The following is a 25,287-nucleotide window of genomic DNA, read 5'->3' as shown; positions in this document are numbered from 1 at the left end:
TCTTAAGTCAGTCTTGGTAGGTTGTATCTATTTGTTGTATATTTCTAAGAATTTATTTCTTCTCGGTTGTCCAATTTGTTGGCATATCATTGCTCATAGAAGTGTTATAGTCCTCTTTATTTCTGTGGTATCAGTTGTAATATCTCCTCTTTCATTTCTGAATTTATTTCAGTCCTCTCTCTTTTTTTCTTAGTGAGTCTATCTAAAGGTATGTTAATTTTATTTATCTTTTCAAAGAACCAGATCTTAGTTGCCTTGATTTTTTTTTCTATTGTATTTTTAGTCTCTACTTCATTTTTTTGGTATCATTTTTTTGTTATTTCCTTCCTTCTACTAACTTTAGGTTTCATTCTTCTTTTTCTAGTTCTTTGAGTTGTAAAGTTAGGTTGTTTGAGACTTTTCTCGTTCTTTGAGATAGCCATTTATCACTATAAATTTCTTCTTACAATTGTTTTTGCAGCATGCCATAAATTTTGATTGTTAAATGTCCATTTGCATTTGTCACAAGGTACCTTTTCATTTCTCATTTGACTTCTTTGACCCATTGGTTGTTCAGTAGTATGTAGTTCAATTTCCACATATTTGTGAACTTTTCAGTTTTCTTTGAGTAATTAATATCTAGTTTCATACAATTGTGATTTGAAAAAAAATGCTTGATATGATTTCATTCCTCTTAAGTTTAAGATTTGTTTTGTGGCCAAATGTATATTCTGTCTTGAAAAATGTCCCATGTGCTCTTGAGAAGAATGTATATTCTGTTGCTTTTGGATGGAGTGTTCTATAAATATCTGCTAAGTCTATCTGGTCTAATGTGTCATTTAATGCCAATGTTTCTGTATAGATTTTCTGTCTGGATGTAAATGGGGTTTTAAAATCCTACTGACATAACCCATTAATGTAAGTGGGGTATCAAAATTCCCTACTATTATTGTATTGGTGTCTATTTCTCCCATTAGGCCTGTTAATATTTGCTTTGTATATTTAGGTACTCCTATGTTTAGTGTATAAATATTTACAAATGTTATATCTTCTTATTGAATTGGCTCCTTTATCATTATGTAACACTTCTTTTTCTCTTATTACAGTCTCTATTTTAGAGTCTACTTTGTCTTATATTAGTATAGCTACTCCAGCTTTCTTTTAGCTTCCATTTTCATGGATTTTAAAAGTTCAATTCCTTCACTTTCGGTCTGTGTGTCCTTACCTCTGAAGTGAGTCTCTTCTAGGCTGCATATAGATGGATCTAGCTTTTGTTTGTTTGTTTGTTTTGTTTTGTTTTAATCCATGCAGTACTTTATTTCTTTTGATTGAAGAATTTAGTCCATTAATATTAAAAGTAATTATTGATAGGTATGTGTTTATTGACATTTTATTGTTTTCTGGCTGTTTTTGTAGTTCCTATCTGTCCCTTTTTTTCTTCTCTTGATCTTTTTCTTTGTGTTTTGATGACTTTCTTTAGTAGTATGCTTATATTCCTTTCTCTTTATCTTTTGTGTGTTTACTGTAAGTTTTTGCTTTGTGGTTACCATGAGGCTTACATATAACAACTTACATTTATAACAGCTGACTATTGTTACTCTCCCCCCAAATACTATGTTTTTGATGTCACATTTTACATCTTTTTATTTTGTGTATCCCTTAATTATTGTATAATTATAGTTATTTTCACTACTTTTGTCTTTTAACCTTTATACTAGCTTTACAAGTGATTAAACTACTACCTTTACTATATATTTACCATTCCTGTGAGATTTATTTTTTCATATGTGTTCTTGTTACTAATTAGCACCCTTTCTTTTCAGTTAAAAAAAGTCCCTTTTAATATTTCTTGTAAAGCCAGTTTAGTGGTGGGAACTCCTTTAGTATTTGCTTGTCTGGAAAACTCTTTCTCTCTCTACTTCTGAATGATAACTTGCCAAGTAGAGTATTCTTGGTTGAATTTTTTTTTCCTTTCAGCACTTTGAATATATTGCGCCACTCCCTTCTGGCTTGTGATGTTTCTGCTGAAAGTCTACTTGTAGTCTTATAGGATTCCCTTGTACGTAACAAATTGTTTTTCTCTTGCTGCTTTTAATATTATCTCCTTGTCTTTAACTTTTGACATTTTAAGTATAATGTGTCTTGGTGTGGGCCTCTTTGGGTTCCTCTTATTTGGAACTGTGGGATTCCTCAATCTGGATGTCTTTCTTTTCCCACGTTAGAAAAGTTTTTAGCCATTATTTCTTCAAATAAGATTTCTTCCCCTTTCTTTCCCTCCTCTCTTTCTGGGAACCCTGTGAGGCAAATGTTAGTACATTTGATGTTGTGCATAAGTTCCTGAAGCTATTTTCACTTTTTTCCTTCTTTTTTTTCCTTTTTTGATGCTCTAATTGGGTGAGTTCCACTGCCTTGTCTTTGAGTTGACTGGGCCTTTCTGCTGCTTTATCTGCTCTGCTGTTAAAACCTTTAGTATATTTTTCTGCTCAATTATTGTATTCTTCACCTCTGTGACTTATATTGGGTACTTTCTTATATTTTCCATCTCTTTGTTGAATTTCTCACTGTGTTCATCTATTCTTCTCCCTAATTTGCTTGAGTATCATTATGATCATTACTTTTAACTCTTTATCAGGTAAATCATTTATCTCTGTTTTATTAAGGCTTTTTTCTGAGGTTTTATCTTGTTTTCTCATTTGGAACATGGTCCTCTGTTTCTTCATTTTGCTTAACTCTCTGTTGGTTTCTATCTCATCAATGAAACAACCACCTTTCCAAGTCTTGAAGGATTGGCCTTGTGTAGGAGATGAACCTTGTCATTAAACTCTGCCTCAGCTCTTGATGTTTCCCAAACATTTGTGCTTGTCCTAGCAGGCTATTATATTTTTAATAGCTCCCAGTATTTGAGGATATGACAATTCGTGTCAGTGTCTCATACGGGAGAATCTCTGCACATTGATTTAGGCTGGAAGCCAGATTCAGGCAACAACTTTTATAAGTATGCAAATATATACAGTCCTGTAGGGCTATAAGCATAAGTTCTGCTGTCCACCAGAGCTAAGCAATCTGGAGGTGTCCCTGAGTGGCAGTCACAGAGATCAGGGCTCCAGATGAGTGTATATGCTCTTTTCTGGGTGATACTGGTGAACTGGAGCAAGGCAGAGGGAGAATGCCAAGATGGCATCTGCAGCCTATGTTCCTTGAGAGCAGGTCCAGAGGCCATGAAATATGTGCCAAACCTGAAGACTGCCCCTCAGGCCAAAGCTCCAGGACAAGCAAAGGGGTCTCTTTCACAGAAAGATTGGAGAGTGTGCCTCGGTCCACTGTCTGTGAAGTGCCTTGGAGGTAGTAGCCTGCCAAGAACCGTCTCTATTATTGCCAAAGTCCTGTGGGACCCAGGAATGAAAGCTCCCTCAGCCACCAGAGACAGATGGTCAAGGGGTATCCCCTGGGCAGAAGCTGCAAAAACCAAGGCACCAGAAATAAAAACCAGGGCACCAGATGCGTGTAAACTCCCCTCCAGGAGACATGGGTGCTCTGCATCATGGCAGAGGATGAGCATGAAGACAGTTCCCACCCTCTGAGGTCTCTGGTAAGGATTACAGTCTGCCCCTAGATGAAAGCTTAACTAGAAGCCTGCCCCTTAGGCCATAGTCATGATGATTACCTAATAGACCTCCTTCACAGAAATACTGAGCTCCTGGGTCTGTTGCCTTTTGCTGTGCCCTGGGAGTGGTAGGTGTTTACGAATCCTTTCTCCATTGGTCGCAGTCCTGTGAAATGCATGAAGAGAGTCCCACTAGCCCCCAGAACGAGGTAATGTAGAGGTGTCCCCTGGCAGCAGTCACAAAAATTGGGGTGCCAGGCAGGACTATGGGCTCCTTTCTGGGTGACACCGATTATTACAGTTTGCATGGGACCAGGAACACAGGTTCCCCTGGACTCCAGAGCCAGGTAGCCAAGAAGCATCCCCTGGGTGCACAAGTAAATAGCGGGGCCCTAAACCCATGGAAAAGCTCTCTTCTGGGGGAAGCTGGTGTTCTGGAGCATAGTAAAGGGAGAGCACAAAGATCGCACCAGCCAAGTCTCCATCCCTGGAGGGAGTTCCAGCAGGCTTCTAGATGTGTGTGTGTTAAATTAGATTCCTGCCCCTCGGGCTGATACTTTAATATAAGAATGAAAGCCTCCCTCACTTTTAGTCTAGATGTGATCAGTTGCCTCTGAGCTGGGCTGTGGGGTGGGTGAATCTGAGTGTATGAGCCCTATAATAGCAGTTTCTCAGATTGCTACAGTCTTGTGGGTTTCAGGATGTGAGCCCTATGGGTTTTCAAAGTTACATGTTTTGGGGACTTATCTCTCAAGTGTATGTCTTAAAGACTGTGGTGCTTGATGTGGGTTTGGAACCCTTCACTCCTCAGGGAGAAGCTCTGGGTTCTGAGTTCCCTCTTATTGTGGGACGCTGTACCAGGGGTGGGGTTTATGGTGAGATTATGTCCCACCTTATCCTATCCGCTTCAGTGTGGTTCTCTTCTCATTTGCCTAACGTGTAGTTGCCACTCAGCCAGCTTCCAGGTTTGTTTGTTTTTTTTAAGAGGAAATATATGTAGCTAGAGATTCAGTGTGTTTGTGGGAAGAGGTGAGTTCAGGATCTTCCCACATCACCATCTTGAACTGGAACCATCTAATTTTGTATTTAAATTAGAAGCTAATGAGACAGAGAGATCAGTTGGAAATTGTTTCCATAAATTTTGTAGACTTTGGTATTAAATATTGGAATTACGGTTTTGATGGTGAAATAGAGTGATTTTATTTTGGAACTATAAATAAAAAGAGAAATAATAGGTAAATACTATTGTCAGTAAAGTTACTCCTATGCCTCTCAGTTGTTTAACTGGAACATATCTGCTGAGAATGCAGTGTGAGGAGAATGGTGCCAGCATGGCCTAACTGGGAGAGACATTAACAGGAAGTTGCCTCCATAGAGAGGAAGAAAGACTGTCAATTCTTCCAGTTTGAAACCATACTGGGAAACCCACAAAGAACTCAAGCTACTTCCCCTGATAAATCTGTTGGCTTGCTGAAGAGCAAACTGCCTTCCTTGACAGCTTTCTGCCACAAGTTCATCCAGAAACAAAATATAAACTCCTTTTTCCACAGATTGAATTTTGCCTTTAAAGCATTACATTTGCCTATGTCTACAGATATAAACTATATCTAATGGATGTCTTTAGGATGTAAAGATACGCAGCTGCACTCTAACTTAACATCTGTGAATTATTCTTTGACATTGCTGACAAAAATATGGCCAATGATGTTTTCCACAAAGGATACTACCTAGTATTACTTTTATTCCCAAATCCCAATGAATTTTTTAGACCGACTGTAACTCACATTTCCATCAAGCAGTTCAGATTCTTAGTGGTTGGGTGGAGATGGAGGTTTTTCAGGACAGAATTCACTACATGAAGACAGGTACCTATTATATCAAAATATTATAAAAAAATACATCCCCAATAGTGAGTATCCCAGGGATAGTAAAATATTTATCTATCAATGACATTTTTCTCACATTTATCAATGTTACTCTAGCTATATATAACTACATATTAAATTGTTTTAACACCCATATTCTCTCCCTTCTTTGTTATAACTAGAACAATAAAATGCAGACTTTGAGAGTGTTTATTTGATTTAAGTATTTAATATTTTATAATATATTTTTTCTATAACTTTATTAAGTATTTAGAAAAAGTCCGTGACCAACCTAGGTGTTGTGGACACAAAGATGATAAAACTCCTGCCTGTGAGCTTCCCACAGTCCTGGTTGGAAGCCTACATCAAAGACCTACTGGGAGTTATGAGAATAGAGATTAGGGGAGGGGGCACTTATGTACGTACAGAAGTGCAAAGAAGCTTCCCAGAAAAGGTGACATTTGAGCTGAGTTTTAAAAGGTAAGTAATTTCTCTAGGCAACAGTAGGAAAATAATTCTGGATGGAGGAATACTGTATTAAATATTCCTTAAAGCAAGCCACATTTTTCTTGCACATAATATATGTGCACTATGTATAACTATTATAGCTAGTTTTAGCTATTACAGTTAATCTATGTTACCTAAAATATTTAGCCAGATCTGGTATTTGGAAATTACTCAGTGGATTGGTAGGAAAAGGTGTGCCTTGGGGGAGGGAACATAGGTTTTAGGTATGTGTGAGAAGAAAAGGGAAGAGGTAGATCGCTATGGTATGTTTATAGAAGTAAATAGGATGCAGATGTTTTCCAGAGATTTAGCCCTCAAAACATATTCTCTTTGTATGGCCTATGAAAAAGAGAGTGTAGAAACTTTCTTGTACGACCTGATGTATATTTTTCTTAGTTAATATAAGCATAGATATATTGGGTTTAAATGAACTGCTTGTTCAATTGCCAAATATCCCTTTATAATCATTTTTTTAATTTAAGCTCTTGTTATGCAAAACACTATATAGGTTCTTACTGAATTCCTTTTTCTTTTTGGAGGTTAAGAGAATGTATAAAACAGAGTCTTAAGGCATATGCTAAACCTCTACACCTGTCCCTCTTTTTAGTTTTACATTTAGGAATTCATGACCAAGCAAATGGTAGCTATGAGAAATATCTACTGTGAACCTAAATTTAATTGTAAACTAGCAACTTAAAACTTTAAATTTATTTTTTATAAAATTCATAAAATGTTTTTTTAAATGAAATTAAAGCATGGATTATATTACTTGATTTTTCTACATGATTTAACAAATACACCTGACTGAATGGTTTCTGATGAAATAAATGTATTTAACCAATTGTTCTGTATTGCTGTCAGATTTTAGAAGACACACATGTTTAATTGTTGGCATATTCTAGATTAAAATAGATTCAATCTCTAAGAGTATCTGCTAAAGTGTTACAAACACAGTACAGGGTATCTCCAATTTTCTGATACGTAAGGGAAAAATGAAACACAAATAGCCACCATACTGCCTATTATTTTATAAAATTTATCAAGATTTCCCCTATTTCCTTTGTTAAGTATAAAAGGGGGAGGAGATATAGGGATATATGTATATGAATAGCTGATTCACTTTATTATAAAGCAGAAACTAACATACCATTGTAAAGCAATTATACTCCAATAAAGATGTTAGAAAAAAAATCATTGTGTTTACTTTATAACTAAGATAAATTAAAACCAACCCCAAAACTGCCTAGTGAACTTTTATTTTATAGAAAACTTTTTATTCCCATATTTTATTATTCCCTATCTAACAACTAACTTTCATTCCTTACTTTACAAATTTGCACTGATAATTATAAATGCCTAAACTATCTGATGTAATACATATCAAAGTGATAGGCACAGCCAAATTGTGTCATATAAATGAAAGGTATTCTGCATAGCATTACACTACTAATAACATTCTTCTTTATGTTTAGTGGCCGTCTTAAAATGAAATTGTTTCCTAATTATACCCTAATGTTTTTCTACCTTAATATTTCCATGTTATTAAGGCATGTCTAAAAATGACAGGGGAGTCATTGCACACCTCATTAGTTTTCATATCGCTGAAATTCCATTTCATAAGAGAACTCCTGTATTTTAGGATGCATCCTTAATTTTATTCCCTTAGCTGATTTTAAATATATAATCACACATTTGGAAGAATAAATGTTTGCAGTTTAAGCCTAACATCTCTTTACCTTTTGGTGTATTTCATAATCTGCAGCAATGAGTGGGATGCTGGTCATGTGAAATATTTTAGATTAATTAGAATAGTTAATGAAAATTTTTGCTTCAGTATGGGACAATGTAGTGAAGTGGTATACCTGCATGAATTTTAAGAGTTGTTTTCATTGGTGAATTATTCAATGCTTACTGCATGCTGGGAACTGTTGTTTGAATCTAGTAAAAATTAATCATATTAATCAATTGTTAACTTTATTTATGTGGTCACAAATATGGAGAGGGGAACCACATTTTGCAAAATATAGCTGTCATAAAGTTTTGAGAAACATCTGTCAGTCATCTATTATGGACCAGGTAATATAAAAGCGGTGGAGAGTCCTACAAAGAATTATCCGGTTTCTTTACATTAAGGAACTCACTGAATTACTGAATCTTGATGATGTTTTTTCATGGGCATTTTTCTATACCAGTTTCTCTCTAAATATGGCAACAATTAATTCTGATGGGGGAAAAAATAATTATCATACACGCCAACTTTGTGGAGCACCAATCTCTGCTTGATGTTTTTACCTACTCACCTTTATTTTGTTAACAGAGACTGTGACAATTTAGTGTTCCCTTAGACATCAAAGAATGAAAATAATAAAAGTAATAATACAACAAAGATATATAGGAATTTCCATAGTAGAAGAGGTCAATAGTTCATCTAGTTGGATGTATTTCTTCTGAGTATTTATTTTCCAAAATAACTAAGACCAGATATTTTAGAGAAAAGCATAGCACTGACATAACATAACCTAATTTGCTACAGGGAAAATCTCTTCTTTATTCCATTAATGATTATATAAAGAAGAGTGATGTACTCAAAATTATGGTAAAAATTATTATTCTATCTGAATAATGAATAAAAACACTTTTGAATTTAAAATATGTATTCCTTTCATCAACTCTTGAAGAATAAATTATGGACTTTTAATCACTTTTTCTCATTACACATGTGAATATACTTGATAGAATTTAAAAGTTTGAATATGGGGACTTATATATTTTTATTAAAGCAAAAAAGCCTCTGATCATCTGCTAAATGACTTAGGTGTACGATAGAACTACTCTGAACATCATTTTGTTCCTTTGTAAGTTATTTATGATGCTGAATTTTGTCTTAGCTAAAGTAGGTAGAAGCACTTTCAAACTACAGAGAAAGATTTAAATATGATCACTATACTATATAAAATAGAGTAACGATCTCCACTTCTTCCATAATAAATTAATAACGTCTAATAGCTAACAGAAGTTGGATTCTGAAGAAAAGAAAAGCCTTTAAATTTTAATATGCTTTTAGATAGTGGAACTAGAATTAGTTTTCCAAAGCAATAAGAATTTGGTATAAATACAATGTATCCTGTGAGTCTGAACCTCAATCTTTCAATGTCTGTCATTTCATGTAACACATATTTAGTAGTCCATGTCACCCACATCAGGCCAGCTGTTTATTGGTGGGGAATATGTGGATATACCAATGAATTCCATCAGCTTAAGACCACTGTCTGAATGTTGATTCAAAATGACTTTTTTAAAATCATAAACATTTCTTAATCAGAATCAGTCAGTGCTGATTAACATGATAATCAAAAAAGTTAAATTCGTGGATAGAGACACTGAGAGAAGTATGATCACAAGAAAGGGAAATATATATTTTAGTGGTATGTGAGCAGTTGTTACATGATACACTCTCGCCTTCCTATCTACATATGCCTTTGGATGGCTTCTTCTACACTGTAGCAAGGAAGCTCTGTCATATCATCTTTATTTAGTATAGACTACTTTTGGTTCTAGGATTCAGTCAAGCATCCAGTCAAAGTGACTCAGGCATTTCTATATAACTCTAATACATGGAATACAGAATTTCTGTTTAGTACATGGTGTCAACAAATTTAGGTTGATCCAAGATTATTTTTTTTCACCTTGATCCAACACACTAAGAATTCACTCCCATACATATTCCCCATAATTTGTCTACATTATTAGCTAAATTTCACAATTCTTTTGATGAGTATGGTGAGTCTGGCTGAGTCAGACTTAGTACCTGAATCCCCTGGGCTTGCATGGTGAGGGAATGAGTTGAATCAGCAGTCTCCTGTCTGAAAACTACCTTAGAGGAGGCTATTACCCTTTCTTCAGGCAAGAGTAAAGTAATCACCTCAGACAAGGGAGGAAGAGCTGCTTCTATTGACAAAGGCTTGGTAGAATTAAAAGGTTCAAGGTCTTTACCTTCATCAGAATATACACACATACAGTCTTGATTTTTAGGCTCTTTCTTCTTCCCAGTCTATGTCCTATGGCAGTGCCATATTAGTGCTCAGCATTTTTCTGTCCTGCTAATTACTAAGTACTGGCATTAATTAGATCAGCCTGGTTGAAAGAAAGCCCACGTTGTTGAACCCAGACATGATCTTTATTTCTAATATCGCTTTTTAAATTGTAAGCCCACTGAGTAATGAGATCACTCAGAGAAAAGGCTGATGGACATCCAAAAGTTGGGTTACCGTATCTACCTGATTTTTGACAATCTTCTGTTTTTGGTGAGCATTCACATGGAACAGACTCAAAGTCCATTCCGGGTGGTTCATCTACAGAATTTTTCCTTCATTTACTTGTCATCAATCTTCTGTTCTTTTCAAATCTGTGAACATCTATATGTGTGCCCCAATAGTCTGTGCTAAGAGTACAGATCTATGATTCAGGCTGGAAATTCCTCAAAGGCAGAATAAAAACAAAACAAAGCAAACAAACAACAGAACAAAACAGATATACCACTCCAAGTGCTGCCCACTGTGGAGTTTTCTTTCCTTAATGTCTGTTGAGGATAATCCAATGGGGCTATGGCAGTTTATTTCTGGTAGGTGTCATCACATCATGAAAAAACAACTGTAAACCATTAACCTTATCATACTGAAGTCTCTGTGAAGACTTACGTGGACTAAGGAACTGTTAATGGCATGAAAGAAACACCCTGGGAGTAAGAACCATTTATTCACACAAGTTACTTGTGCTTCTGAGAACCTGCTTGACTTCAATATTGAATGTGATTGGTCTTAGGTGCCAAGTAGCACGTCAGCTTTCTTCCCAATCTGGCTCAGCCATATACCATTTTTTTTTTTTTTAACTTTGTGCTCCACTCAAATATGTAATAAATACATAAGAAAATACCTATTTATATTCTCTCATCCCTTATTTGGTACCATCAGCATCTGTCCCCCATTTCAGGATCACCAATGTGAATTAGCAAAATCTTATAATCCCTCTGGCATGTAACTCTTTTGTTCTTAGGCTTGATTTAGTAATTTACTCCTGGAGCATAACTCATTCTGATTGTAGTTTTTAGTCAAGAATCATAAGGAAAATTGATATCACCTTGCAAAGAAACTACTCCATGTGATGTCCCAACAATCCTCATGGAAAACAGGACCAACCTCATATGACAGGAAGGAACATTGCTTCTGCTTGTCAAGAACACCCCACTCTTTCCCAATCTACTGCTCTTACTTCCCCATAATAGACTGGTGTGGCTATGAATTCGATCTATTTTGTGACTCAGCAGTCCACAAAATTAAATTCTGTATCTGATTTTGGTATTTATTGGAAGTAAAGCAGCCATTTAACCCCATATTATTTTTTATTTTGTTACATTCCAGTGTATTAGACCCATGCCTTACAATGCACATTATTTCAAATGGACAAGGCAATGATTTAAATAAGGTTTGAACTGCCTGTTATTTACTCTCCAGGCCTCATTTTTCAGTGGTAACTGCATAGCTTTGCTACCTCCAAACATTTTTTGGAGTGGATAAATTCTAATTTTGGATAAATAGATCTAGAAGACTTATTGCCCCAAATCACTTCTGGTACTAGATATTAGATCAAAATATAACTGGTAATAAATAACAAAACCTTTCTAGCTATTTTAAAGAGAAAAAATTTTTGGACAAACAATTGTTTAGTTGGAGGATCTGGAAGGCACTGGCTCAAGGGTTAACTCCAGGGATACAGCGGCTGTGATGCAGAGACCAGGGAGTTTCCTTGAGAAGTCTTATATCCAACTTTCTGAAAGAATTCTGATGTGTAGAGTTTTTAATAATATTTGCTACAAGTCAAAGTCATACATTTATTTTTTTCTTAATTTCTTTTCAACAGATTTGTTATAACTTGTGCAGTAAGATTAGAGAATTTGTGTGTGTCCATTTTTGAACATAATGGAATGTTAAATTTATGAAAACTCAAGACAGAAACTGTAGAATAAAAACTGAACTCACTGGACTATAAATCTGTAAATAGCTACAAGGTAAAAAATTGAGTGAAGACACCATTTTTGTGTCTCAGGAAAATAAGTCCTTGCTTAAAGCCAAAGAAAAAATACATTCAAATACAAAGGACCAGTTTCATGAAATGCCTAAGTTCGAACACAAAGGTATTGTACCAAAGATACATAGAGGAAAGATATTGATCAAAACATAACAGAGAAAGTAATGGAAAAGCTTAGTATACTGAGACAAGGTTAAATTTCTATTTAAAATTAAAGTTACAACTTACTTCTTTTGATGCCAGTAAGATATTATATAGTAGTATTTTCTCAGGAGAACTGTCATCTTGAAACACTATTTCTAAGAGAAAGGAAAGGAACAAAACCAGCTGTTAGAATCATATACTACTTTTTCATAGAAAATAGCCAGTAGGTCATTAATCATCTAGTCCTAATCTTATATTATTGCTTGCATTTATGGAAATTAAGAAAGAACAGAAATAAGAAAAGAGGAAGAGGAGAAAAAGGAGGATGGGGAGAAGAAAGAGAGAGAGAAGAAAGAGAACAGGGAATGGTAATGACTGAGAGATGGTGAGAAAGAAAATCAAGAGAGGAATGTGCCCTGTTCTGATTTGCCTCAATGGACATTTGGAAGAGGATATGCTTCAGCAGTGGAATGTGGTTTTTTTTAATCTAAATATTTTAAACAATATTTTTCTTATTTAAGTTGTGAAGATTGTCTTTTTCTTTCTCTCACACAGTTAATAACTATAAATTCATGTTCTTTTCCATTGAATTTCCCACCATCCCGAATTGTCCCGGCAAGATTTTGAGTTTGCCTTTGCCAAGTTCTGAAGGTTTCACTTATTCTAGGCTGACATTATGTTAACTTCTTATATTACAGTTCTGACACGATGTTGGTAGTGGTTTATTAGTGGTCACAAAAAGACATGCCCAAGTCCTTACCTCTGGTACTCGTGAATGTGACTTTATTTGGAAATAGGATCTTTGCAGGTGTAATTAAGGTAAGAACCTCAAAATGAGATCATCTTGGATTTAGGGTGGGCAGCATTATTCACAATAGCCAAAAGCTGGAAGCAACCCATAGGTCCACCAATGAATGAATGAATAAGAAAATGTGGTACATACACATACACATGTGGAATATTTCTCTTCCTTATAAAAAAGGAAAGCCTGTCATATGCTACAACATGGATGAAATTTGAAGATATTATACTAAGTGAAATAAGCAGTCACAAAAAATACTGTATGGTTCCAGTATATCAACCAAACTTATAGAAGCAGAAAGCATAATGGTGGTTGCCAGGGGCTTGGTTGTGGGGAGTGAAGGAGGAATGGGGGGACGTTCAACAGATATAGAATTTCAGTTTCACAAGATGAAAAGTTCTAGAGGCCTGTTGCACAACAATGTAAATAGAGTTAACACTACTAAACTGTACAGTTAAAAATGGTTGACTGTGATTTTTAAAATTAAAAATAAATTAAAAATAAACAGATCTAGGGGTCCTATCGGGCCTCTAATACAAACAGAGCAAAGATAAAAAAGAGAATTCTGTATACTTGGACAACATATTAATTAGTTAATTCCAACTAAATTATTTGTAATTGGCACAATTCATTAGATATTCTAAAGAAAAGACAGAAGGGCACACATGAAAGCAGTGTGAACAGGTTTATTTAAAAACCTTACAATTTTTATATCAGTACCTGATACTTCACTAGATGCAGAAACAGAAACCACTGACTCTGAAGCCAGTCCATAACCTCGGCATCTGATGCAATGTGTTATGTTAAACACAGCCATCCGCTGCTGCATCCAGCCATCCTCCAGGTGACATGTGCCAACACCACTACCCTGAGCCCCCTCCCTAGAGCTGTGCCCATCTGACAGGTCTCTAAGTCCCAGCGCTTCCCAGTACAACCCAGCTCCTCCTTGTTTATGCACAACCCAGCAGTTTCTGCACGATGCAGTATGTGTTGGGCAGCTTGCCGAACGCATGCCTGTTCTTGTCTATTTTTCAGACAGAACACAGAAACACTGCACATCTTTTTCTTTATAAACATCACTCATGATTTTCTATTTATCTCTTCTCTTCCAGCCTTGTAAAATATATCTGCTATAACAGCAGGGAGCCTCTGATTGTGATTATGACTGTGACATTATCTGAGAACAGGTGTGGGAGTGCTAAGATACTGATAAGAATTCAACTCTTTCAAAAACTTGGAACCAAATGGGCTCCAGGACACATGTTCCTTGCCAGGAAATGTAGTCTTGGAGTCTGAACCTCTGAACAAGTATCGCTGTCACCTACTTCAGGACCAACAGGCATCTGGAATGTGTGTTTCTTATATTTTGGTGACTCTCTTAGCAAAAGTGTTCTGCCAGCATGTGCTGCACAGCATTTGTGTGAGAAACTGCATCTCAAGGTGCTGTAATAACTAGTGCTTAGACACTTTCAAAGGATTTTTATAATGGTCAGAGTTGTTTCAGAAACATTTAAAAAGTGAAAGACTTCGCTATTAACTACATGTCAAAGGTAATACTGTAGGATATCTCAATTGTATCATTTTGATAAAAAGCAATATTATAATATAAATAGCAACGTTGTCTCTATCAAAGGATGTCCAGTTTTGAAATTTATTTATGTTGCTACTGAGAATTACATAGACAAGATTTCTACGATTTTATTGTCAATGAGAAATTATCTTATATTTGCTTGGGTTCCACTTATAGGCCAAAACACGGCACAATCTTTTTTTTCTCTGGTTTGCCTGTCTGGGGCTAGATTGAATGTTTTAGAACATATGAATCCCAAGAAGAAGGAGAATTGACATCAAACGCTTCAATTAGCCCCAAGGGAGCTATTTTAAACAACTTTGGTTTCCAAAGTCAAGAACATGTTTAATCGTTCAACAGTAGCTTTGGAGAATGTGCTTCTACTTTCTGATGTTGTCAAAGTTGGCTTTTATTAGAATGCTAATAACCTCACCAGCAAAATGTAGTATTAGTAGGAGCAAAACAATCCAGGAATCAGCAGATTTTTGACACAGAATGCTGTCAGGATCAGTTACATAATTTGTGGGGCTCAGTGAGAAATGAAACTGTGGAGGACCTTGTTCAACATGCAGGAAAAATGTGCTGTTCAAGGTACTGACACACAGAGGTTTTCCCATTTTTTCTGCGGTTTCTCTCTGACTTTTCATGGTGTTTCAATTTGCTATTTAATGTCAGTCTAAGTAAAGAAAAATTAATGTTTTAAGCTACTAACATGAACTTTACCATTCATTTTTATCTTGTACAATGCCAGTTCTACATGCAAATACAAGAATCTTCTACTCATATGCAGTACCCCCCAAATTACATAACTTGTATGTCTTAGCTTGTACGTATATATGTACACCATTCTTACCCGAACAGTGGAAACACTACACAAAACAAACTCAAGTGTTTTTATTTTATTTCTTTATGCACGCACAGTCAACCACCACCCTCTAGTGTTGGCTTACTGATGATGAGTAAGGAAGAACTGAAGGGGAAAGGAGTGATGGGTTGGGTGATCTTTCCCTTTCCTTCTATGTCATCAATATCAGGATAAGTGGTTGGTTAATACAGGGAAGTAATATATGAGTAAGAAAGAATACAGAGGGCTCCTTGGCTATCAGTGTTTCTTAGAACCCCATTGCCTTCGGTGTGAGTTCCGTTTCAGGTGGAAAGCATGGCTTCTCGGCATTGTTAGTACCCAGGCTTCCTCAGTCCTAGAACTCACGCACGCTTACCTTGGACTTGCTTTGAATCTTGCTGAACTCTTTTCCTATAAATCATGGGTCCATAGGAATCCCGTGCTCGTGGGGCCTCCTGAGCCCATATGCAAATCAGATGACAGGGAATGCCTGACACACATATTGAATGTATCTCCTTTGCTCACAGCTACTCCACTGCCCCATTAGATTCACTTGCAAAACAGCAGTTCTGAGATAAAGAACATTATTAAGAATGTTAAGACAGTGACGGAGCCTTAATCAGGCCTGGGGTCCTTCTCAGTGCATGGCTTTATGCTCTTGCATTTTTACTGGTCACATGCCCATGAATTCAGCCCTAAATGCTGTATTAATGTAAAATGATTCAGGAGTAATTTTATTTTGAAATCACTGCAGCATATGATTTCGACAATAAAAATTAATGTTACTCATAATAATTGTTAGTAGCTCATGTATACAAATGGAAGGAAGGAAGCTTGAGCAGAACACCAGCAGGTAGTTATAAAATAATATAAGTTCAGCTTCTAGCCCTGAGCCCGGCAAGGCGTGGGCACCAGTAATTATTTATTTCAGTATTTTTATTATTTAACTGAATCAAGTATATCTTGGCATGGATCATTTTCATTCCTTATTAGTTTTACATTACTGTATACTTTAGAAAATAATTTCTGTTAAATAACAAGATACTAGAGAAAGGCATACACCCCAAATATTAATAATTACTTAACTTTTAAAAAATATAAAGGTTGTCATTGTATTTTTGATTTAGTAAGACTTCATTTTAGTTTAATTCTTTTTCCCCCTTTGATTCCAGAATGCTGCATATGTTGCAGTTTAAAACATACCCATTTACATTGTCTATTCTATTCCTATATACATATTTTTTTCTTTCTAGATGGCCCCTAGCTTTGGGGGAATGTTACAAATTGTCATTGGAAGGGATCTCTGGTCCTATACTCTTCTCCAAATCCTTACTGATATCCACCAGGGATGTAATGAGTCTGGATCTGCCTCTAGGTGTGTGTAGGTCTCCACTCCCAGTGTATGTAACTACCCCAAATGCCCCTAATTTTGAGATCTCCATGTTTTGGGATCTTCTTATCCAAAGCCCAAAACTTTTTAGATACACTTGCCTATGCAGTTTGTCTAAACCTTTTTCTCCCAATGAGGCATGAAAGAACATTTAAGTTTCCTGCAGACCATAACCAGGTCATGAGAAACAGGAGGTATTATCCTGGACTTTCTCCCTGTCTATCTCAGCCATTCCACCTCTCCTGCAGTCGCTACACACTGGCACTGTGTGTTTTTCAAGATTCTCTTCTCTCAGAGTTTCAAATGGGAAGCAAATTCTTTCTCATTGGAATGCTCTTGAAAACTATCAGATTTTTCCAATTTTGGCAGAAAAGGGTGGGTGGTGGTCACTGGAAACTCACTCAAAAGAGATGGATCTTCTCTCAACTAAATTTCCCCAACTAAATTTATCCCAACTAAATTTATCCCAACTAAATTTCTCCCTGAAATTACACTCCCACAGAGGAAGGACTTTTATCTCCTTTTGTGAGAAAAAAAAAAATATTCTTATGGCCTTTTGATGATTTGTCCTATTTTATGGCATTTAGGGAAAACTTGCAGTTCAGAAAGAAAGGTCTCATCTCAAGCAGATGGTTTTTGCAGTGGAACACCATGTTATTTTGCCTATAGTCTTTTTACAAGGTTCTGTTTTGAAAGACAAATATAAACACAAGTTTTGTTTCCTTTGCTGGGTTCTACCGTTCCAGCAAAGTACTTGATGCCTCTTGTTTGGAGCTGTAAGGAAGCAAAAATAGCAAATTCCATTTACAAGTATGAATCCATTACACTCTTTGAGCATTGATCAAGTTGCCTTAATGTTTTTCTTAGATTAACTAAACTTTAGACAAGTTTGTTTCTGACTATAGATCACTGACCTCTCTTTTTTTAGAGCATTTACTTTTAGAAAACTTAATTCTTTCTCTGCCCCTTTTAAATATATGTAACATTTCTTCTAGCTACTTTCCAGTTTTACAACCCAAGGCTGTCTTTCTCAAGAACCTGAAATCATGTCTTTGAAATGTAAATATTAAAGGATGTAGCATTCCTATCTCCCAGTCTCTATGAAAGGATAAGTGTCTTGATGGGTGCAGAGCAGCAGACACACCTGGCTTAATCACATTAATGAGAAAAACATTTGCCAACTCAGGAATAACTGTGTGCTCACATCACATTTGTCAACCTCCCCTTTAATGTCCTCCAATACTTTTCCACCAGCTCACCCCAGCACTTAAAAACCATCCACCTTTTGCTTTAGCGGAGGGGTGTTCAGTCTCTTTTCCCTATTGCAATAGTCTTCCTTGCATGTTAACTTTATCTCATGCAGTTTCGATTTGATAGCATCATAGAGAGACTTACAAATCATAAGTGAAGAGCATGAGTCCCCAGTTCTTTCATTCAAAAGCGACAACCATTGCCAGATTTCAAAGAGGAATATGGAAAAGATCTTTCAGGACTGAAAACTGTTTACTGCAGAGATAAAGACCTTGGCTTTCCACAGCTGTTCTACCCTACCTTTTTTGATCAAACCATTGCCTAGCAACAGCTGCTAAACTGAGAAAGAATTCCTGCCTCTTCTGAAAACCAGCCTTGACCAACTATTCCTGAAAGCAGCTGAGTCATCCTCATGATAAAGCTCTCCAAGTACTTCACCTTCATAACCCAAGGAAAAACACTTCTTTGGAATTGCTTCAGTATTTAGAATGAAGGCCCATGTTTAATGATGCACTGGGTGATTTTGTTGTTGTTCTACTATAAGTTGTCTGAGACATTTCAACCAAAGCAAAAGTTTGGTAGAGCTATCATTACTATGATTACATATATTTTTTTTAACTTTTTACTTTATATTGGAATATAGTTGATTAACAGTGCTGTGCCAGTTTCAGTGTACAACACATATCTCTTAAAGAAAAGATGAAAGCATGCTGAAAGTTGACAATATATATTCTGAAAGCATATTTTATAGGTCATACATGTTCATGCTATTTTAAAACATTATTTGTCCTTAAATTATTAGTCTAATCCCATCTCATATTGTGTTACAAGTTTAGATGAGCCTAAACAATTGATTCTCTACCAGGGATGATTTTGTCCTCATGCCCCTGGAGACATTTGGCAATGTCTGGAGACATTTTTGATTGTCATGATTGGGAGGGGTGGGGCCACTAGTATCAAGTGGATAAAGGTCCCATATGCTATTCAACATTCTACACTGCATAGGACAGCCTCTTACAGCAAAGAGTTACCTGGTGTAAAATGTCAATAGTGACAAGGTTGAGAAAGTATGGCCTAGAAAGGAGATACGGTATTTTTGTCAGTAACCTATGCAACGCAATGAAATGAGTAAATTAGTTATTTTACCAGGCACATTAACTCTTTGAAACCACTATAATAAGATTAGTGGCGTTCTTCAAAGGATTAACACATTAATGGGAAAAATTCCATTCTATTCAGAAGTAGATTAGAGTTTATATGTTGAGTCCTAGTTCAAGATTATGGAGTTTCTGATAGCTGTCAAGGGGACATGGTACCTGATGAATGGAAAGGCTAATATAAGCTCTGCACCTATTTTACCCAAATATTTATATGGTGCTTTCTGTAAGCAAAAATCATCAGCAGTGGGACTCAGGATTACTCAGTTAAAAATTAATAGTAAATTTAAATCTAAAGTGATTTCCTTCCTTTGTTGAGAGAATTATCTTTCAGATTGATATGTCTAAAGTAAATATAAATCTCCCAGGAAAAAGGTTTCAACATTGAGCCTTCTATAGACTCAGATTTACCCTGTGATACTGTCATATTTTGCAAGTTTCATAATTTCAGTTTCCTTTGCATAAAAGAGACTTTTCTCTGTTAGAAGTCTCCTTTTTTATCCCAGAAGAAAGTCACAGTGTTAAAATAGCTTTTAAAGGATATTTTTCACAAAAGAGGGAGGAGTTATAAACACTTGAGAGTTGAGTGTAATAATAGATAAATAGGGGAACAAGCTGGAATTTAGGAGGTAAACAAACATACCTTATTAATAGCTTGGGAACACTTGTGTAAGATTCACTGACTGATTGCACTCAGTTTCCCTTAAGCTTTCCATAGTCTGGTTGTAGATTATTCCGGAATGTCAGTTTTGTGCTCTGAAATAAAGGGGCCATTAAGAAGGCGCTCTCCTTTCTGTATGTTATCTTCCTTAAGTAGAAAAGTTTGAATGAGTTAGATGATTTAGTTAAAAGTGAAGAAGAATATGTGGAGTTTTTAAAAAATATCTGGGCTATTTAAAGTAACATATTTTTTGAAGAGATGATATTCATTATTGATGAACTCCTACTATTTACATTCCATTCAGTTAGAAAGACTTCAGAAAAATTAATATTTATAGTAAGACTAATTTTTCTAAAGCTCTCTAACATTTTAAGGAAACATTTCATTTTCCCTCAAATTGAATGGTTATAACTTTTAAAAGAACATCCTGGGAATTGTAGTGTATCTCTTAATGACAGTAAGTAACAATATTTTCATTGTTTGTCTCATCTCTGTTCTCTGTTAATGTATTTTCAGCAATCAGAAGCCAGAAAGAATAAGACACAAAAATAGATAATAGGAACCTCTATAGCAGCAAGGTCTCAGACAATAGAAATAAAGAATACATGTACAATAAGCCTGTTTATTAGGATTTGAACCACAATAAATTTTCAAAGACTTATGTTTAATCTATTGATAAGTAAGATGTCTTTAAAGGTATTATATAAGTCATATGCCATTAATAAAGATTTGTTTCTGGTTTTGCTTTATGGTCACGTATCAAAAAATGGCAAGTTTTTCCTGTGGACAATTGAACTCAGCCATTTGTATGGATATGGTGAAGAGCTGCATATTACCAGAAAATAAGTAAAGACAATTAAAACATTTATATTCAGTCACTGCAGAGTCGAAAACAATTTGGTTGAATTTACAAATATATTTTTAGTCACTAATTGTTTTCATATGTGTAAGTGTATGCAACTTGGGAATGGTTTTATACCATTTCAGTTTTTTGTCTCTTTTTCTGATATTTTTAATTTAGTTTTCAGCCAATTTTTTGTTGTTGTTGTTCTACTTGTTTTCATGAATTTAAAATTTTGTCCTGAGACTTCCCTGGCAGTCCAGTGGTTAAGATTTTGCTTTCCTATGCCGGGGGTGCGGGTTCGATTCCTGGTCGGGGAGCTAAGATCTCACATGCCTCGTGGCCAAAAAACCAAAACATAAAACAGAAGCAATATTATAACAAATTCAGTAAAGACTTTAAAAATGGTCCACATCAAAAGGATCTTTAAAAAAATAATAAATAAATAAGTAAAATTTTGTCCTGCCTCTTAGTGAATTGTCTGAGAGCAAAAAGCTACCAATGATTGTTTTGAAATTATTCAAATATTTATTTTCATAAAAATGGATGATTAAGAAATTTTAAAACCATTTGAAAGAATTTTTACTTTTTCTCAAGTATTTTTATTTTAAAAATATAATTTGTATTTGATTAATGGTGGCTATATTACCTCTTTAAATATGTTTTCACCATTTTCTTGCATTTTTAATTCTACAAAAGCAGGATTTCAAGTAGCATTTTAAATATAATTTCTGCCACTGCTTGTAGTTGCTATAATGTAAAACAATTTCTCCTTTTAAGACTAAAGCTTTAGAAGGAATCATGTGCAATCTCAGTCACATTCAGTGACAGGTTTAGACATAGAAAATGGAACTATGATGCTTCGAATCATGTGTAAATTTTCAAAACCATCTCAGAGTTTGTGAAAATTTTCCCCAGATTTAGATAAAAAGATGAAAATGCTCAAAGGTGAATAAGGTGACAAAACACCCCCACTGTGCACAGTATTTCAAAGTATTGAAAGTAATTGGCTAGAAATCATTGTTGACCAATTTGACTTTTTTGAGTAATGTGGCATAATTATCAATTTTTGAGTCCACAATGTCTTTTTCAACTATTTTGTTTTGATTTAAATACAATAGGCCTATGTTTGCCAGTGCCAGCCCTGGAATTTCAAAGCCACTAGGAGAGAAAATTCTGTTTGAGGCAATTGCTCATAAAAAATTCTCCCGGGGGAATTAACTTTTTTTTCTCTTTAGTCACTGAAGTATAGTGTGGAATTACCTCAGAATTCTCAATTTAATTGTACTTCAGAAATGAGAGATGTCTAAGAGTTGACATTGTTGATATTGTTGAGTAAAAGTAGCACTTTTCCAGGAAAGTATGGTTAGTGTGACACTGCTTTCATACAAGAAAAAAAAAAAACGACTTTAAAACATCTACATGCAGTTGATTGTCATTTTTCAGGATAGTGAACAGTAGTGATAGAAGTGTTTTACCAGGTCTCTGGGCATCCTTTAGCCCCATCAAGTTGACACATACAACTGACTACCACACAACCCCATTTAGCTGGCTACTAGATGCAGGTCTGAGGAAAAATGATCTGCCTAATGATTGAACCTTAAGACCAAGATATTTAGTATCATAGTTAAAAAGTCTCAAAAGGACAAATGAACAAGTGGAATGGCATAGAAAATAAAATGACCTTTAATTATTTTAATACATATTTCCTTTCAGAATTTAAATAATTTAGGGGGTGGGTAAAATTGTATAAAGTGACCTTGAAATTAATAGGATAATAAATATGTTAGAATATTCAAGAATATTAACAATAAAAACCCAGTGAAATGAACTTACTTCCTTACCAAATTTCACAATATGTGATAAAGAATTTGTAGTGTAATCAATGTGAGTTACAAATAGACAAAAAAATGAGTGAAGCAGAGTAAGGCATCCAGAAAGAGATTTCAGTATAAAAGGGAAATTAATATTCAGTATAGCTGTTAGTTCAGTCAGTGAGAAAGAAGGGGTTAGTTAATACATGTTGCTGGAAAAACTGGCAATCCATATGTAATTATTTAAAACTAGACCTCATCTCAAGTCTTATACAAAAAATAGACTTACAGTGGCTTAAATAATTAAATGTTAAAAATCCTGATATAGTTTTGTGGCAATAGTTTTGAAAGTTAGCTTTTACTGAATGAGAAAACCCTTTATTGACCAGGACCACTATTTTGGTGTCTGACTATAAACACACAAAGTAGAAAGAACTCGGTGTATGATCACACCAGTTTCTCCTTGTCTAGGAAGGAAGAGGGGCATCCTTACAGACGGCAGGGCTGGAGACTGGAGTGTGAAGATAACTGACCTGGAGAAAAGAGAGATTAGCAAGGACTCAGCGCACCCTACATAGGGATGGTTTGGGTGTTGAGATAGGGAGGTGGCAAAAGGCTACAGGAATACTTGCACAATTTTCCTACTTCCCTGCTGACCACAAGGTGGTACAGGAGAGGACAGCAGAAAGAGCCGAGGCAAGTGTCTGCTCAGAAGGCCAGGACAGCACTCTTCCATTTCTCCTGCTCACTAGAGGCCAAAAGACTACAAAAAGTTTCATGTGCTGCCAGGGACCGCATACAAGGTAGCTGACTTGACTGGTGAAGTACAAGAGAGGTCCCATCATCAAAGGGCTAAAGGATCCTTTTGGTTTTTGTTTTTTAATTGAAGTATAATTGATTTACAGTGTTAGTTTCAGGTGTACAGCAAAATGATATATATATACATTTATATATTTTTCAGATTTTTTCCCTTATAGGTTATTACAAAATATTGGAATGGTTCCCTGTGCTATACAGTAGATCCTTGCTGGTTATCTATTTTATATAAAGTAGTGTGTATATGTTAATCCCAAACTCCTAATTTATCCCTTCACCCCTTTCCCCTTTGGTAACCATAAGTTTGTCTCCTATGTCTGCGGGTCTATTTCTGCTTTGTAAATAAGATCATTTATATCATTTTTTTTAGATTCCACATATAAGTAATATCATATGGCATTTATCTTTCTCTTATTTACTTAGTATGATAATCTCTAGGTCTGTCTTTGTTGCTGCAAATGGCATTATTTCATTCTTTTTTATGGCTGAGTAATATTTCCTTGTATATATGTACCACATCTTCTTTATCCATTTATCTGTATACCACATCTTCTGTCAATGGGCCTTTAGGTTGCTTCCATGTCTTGGCCATTGTAAACAGGGCTGCAATGAACATTTTCTTTTTTTGTGGTATCTTTGATTCTTTAACTTAGAGCTGTAAGGAGGATCTTCAAGCCATGGTCTCTAGTATTTGCAGCCAGACATCAGAGGATCTGCAGGTCAGTGAGAGGCTGATGACGTCATGGTGAGAATGAGCTAGAGCTCTGCTTCCTGGGAGCTATGGCCCTGCCCAGAGAGTAGACTGAAAGTTCATTTTACTGCAAATAGGAGGAGAGAGCTTGATCCACACACCAGCTTAAAGAGGTCAAACACAACTGGCAGTCAGTGGCAACTTGCATAGAGTGAGTGGGCCCTCTTCTTGAAGAAAAATAAATATTCCTCTGTTTTCACACACATCAGGAAATGAGGAAGGTGCAGGAGTACCCAGGGGACAGATTGCATAGGGAGTTTGAATATTACAATTGACTGAATAAAATGCACCAAAATAACTCATTTAGACTGAGAAAAAAAGGGGGGGGGGAATATCGACATGTTTAAACCTCTGGGGTTTTTTTCCCTTCCATCAGTGGAAATTAGAGTTTGTGAGCAAGATGATATTTATTACAGAATATAAGTTTCCTTAGAGATATTTATAGTTTGCATATATGGATTCTACTGTGTACATGCTAATCTCATTAAAACTTATTGGTGAATTGTTATTGCTTTTATTTCACATTTTAATTTGTACAGAAACCCTGAACAAAAGCTATTAGACACCAAAAAGATAAAAAATCTTATATACCAAATAAAAGTATATTGCATCCTAATCCCACTAAATGTACAAAACGTAACAAAAGAAATACTTGTTTAATTGTTAATTTCTATTGTTTGATATGAACAATATCACAGGTTTTGCCATCACTTTAAAATGAGAAATATGTAAGAAAGCCAGAAAAATAAATATTATACATTAAAAAGAAAGCAAAATTTTGGTTTTCAGTGAAATTTGAAAAATCATTGAAAGTCAGAGAAAATCTCCTTTGTCATATTTAGGTGACACTTTTCTGTACTTCCGCTCTTTCCTTAGTCTTTTATATTGCTGATCATTCTCTTCAGTGTTCGTCTCTGTGTTTAGCAGGAGGTGGGGTAAGAGTTTCCTTACGTCATGCTTTCTCTGTTACTCTTACAGTTTTTCTATTTCTGATTGATCCTTTCATATTATTGTTCCTGAGGCCTCTATACATTGAGAAATGTAGATGGTCAGTATTGTTCGGAAAACATGAAGCTTGGAGGGAGTATTTGATTTTTCTTAGGATAGTAGAGTCTTAAGAATTTTTGCTTCCTCAGGAAGGCACTTAGTGGTGCACAAATAACTGAAGAATCATGCAAGAAGGAGCAAAACTGAAAAGAATTAAAAA

The 25,287-nt window shown here is 35.5% G+C and overlaps 1 long non-coding RNA gene across 4 annotated transcripts in view; it reads right to left on the bottom strand.

Moving 5' to 3' along the window:
* The window catches only part of LOC309627612, an 83,375-nt gene extending 66,934 nt beyond the window's left edge, over positions 1-16,441 (bottom strand). For 2 of the 4 annotated variants that reach the window (XR_014243850.1, XR_014243851.1), the window contains exons 1-3: positions 13,689-16,441; positions 12,268-12,338; positions 5,368-5,452 (exon numbers count right to left, since the gene is read on the bottom strand). This is a non-coding gene — a long non-coding RNA (uncharacterized lncRNA). The remainder of the gene's footprint in view (positions 1-5,367; positions 5,453-12,267; positions 12,339-13,688) is intronic. The other 2 variants (XR_014243852.1, XR_014243853.1) reach the window with 1 other exon arrangement.
* Positions 16,442-25,287: the final 8,846 nt, after the last annotated feature.

The sequence above is a fragment of the Balaenoptera borealis genome, assembly GCF_965194805.1.
Source record: "Balaenoptera borealis genome assembly, chromosome: 4".
NCBI lineage: Eukaryota > Metazoa > Chordata > Mammalia > Artiodactyla > Balaenopteridae > Balaenoptera > Balaenoptera borealis.
Note: the sequence above shows the minus strand (reverse complement) of the source record. Positions and strands in the feature narration are given on the sequence as shown.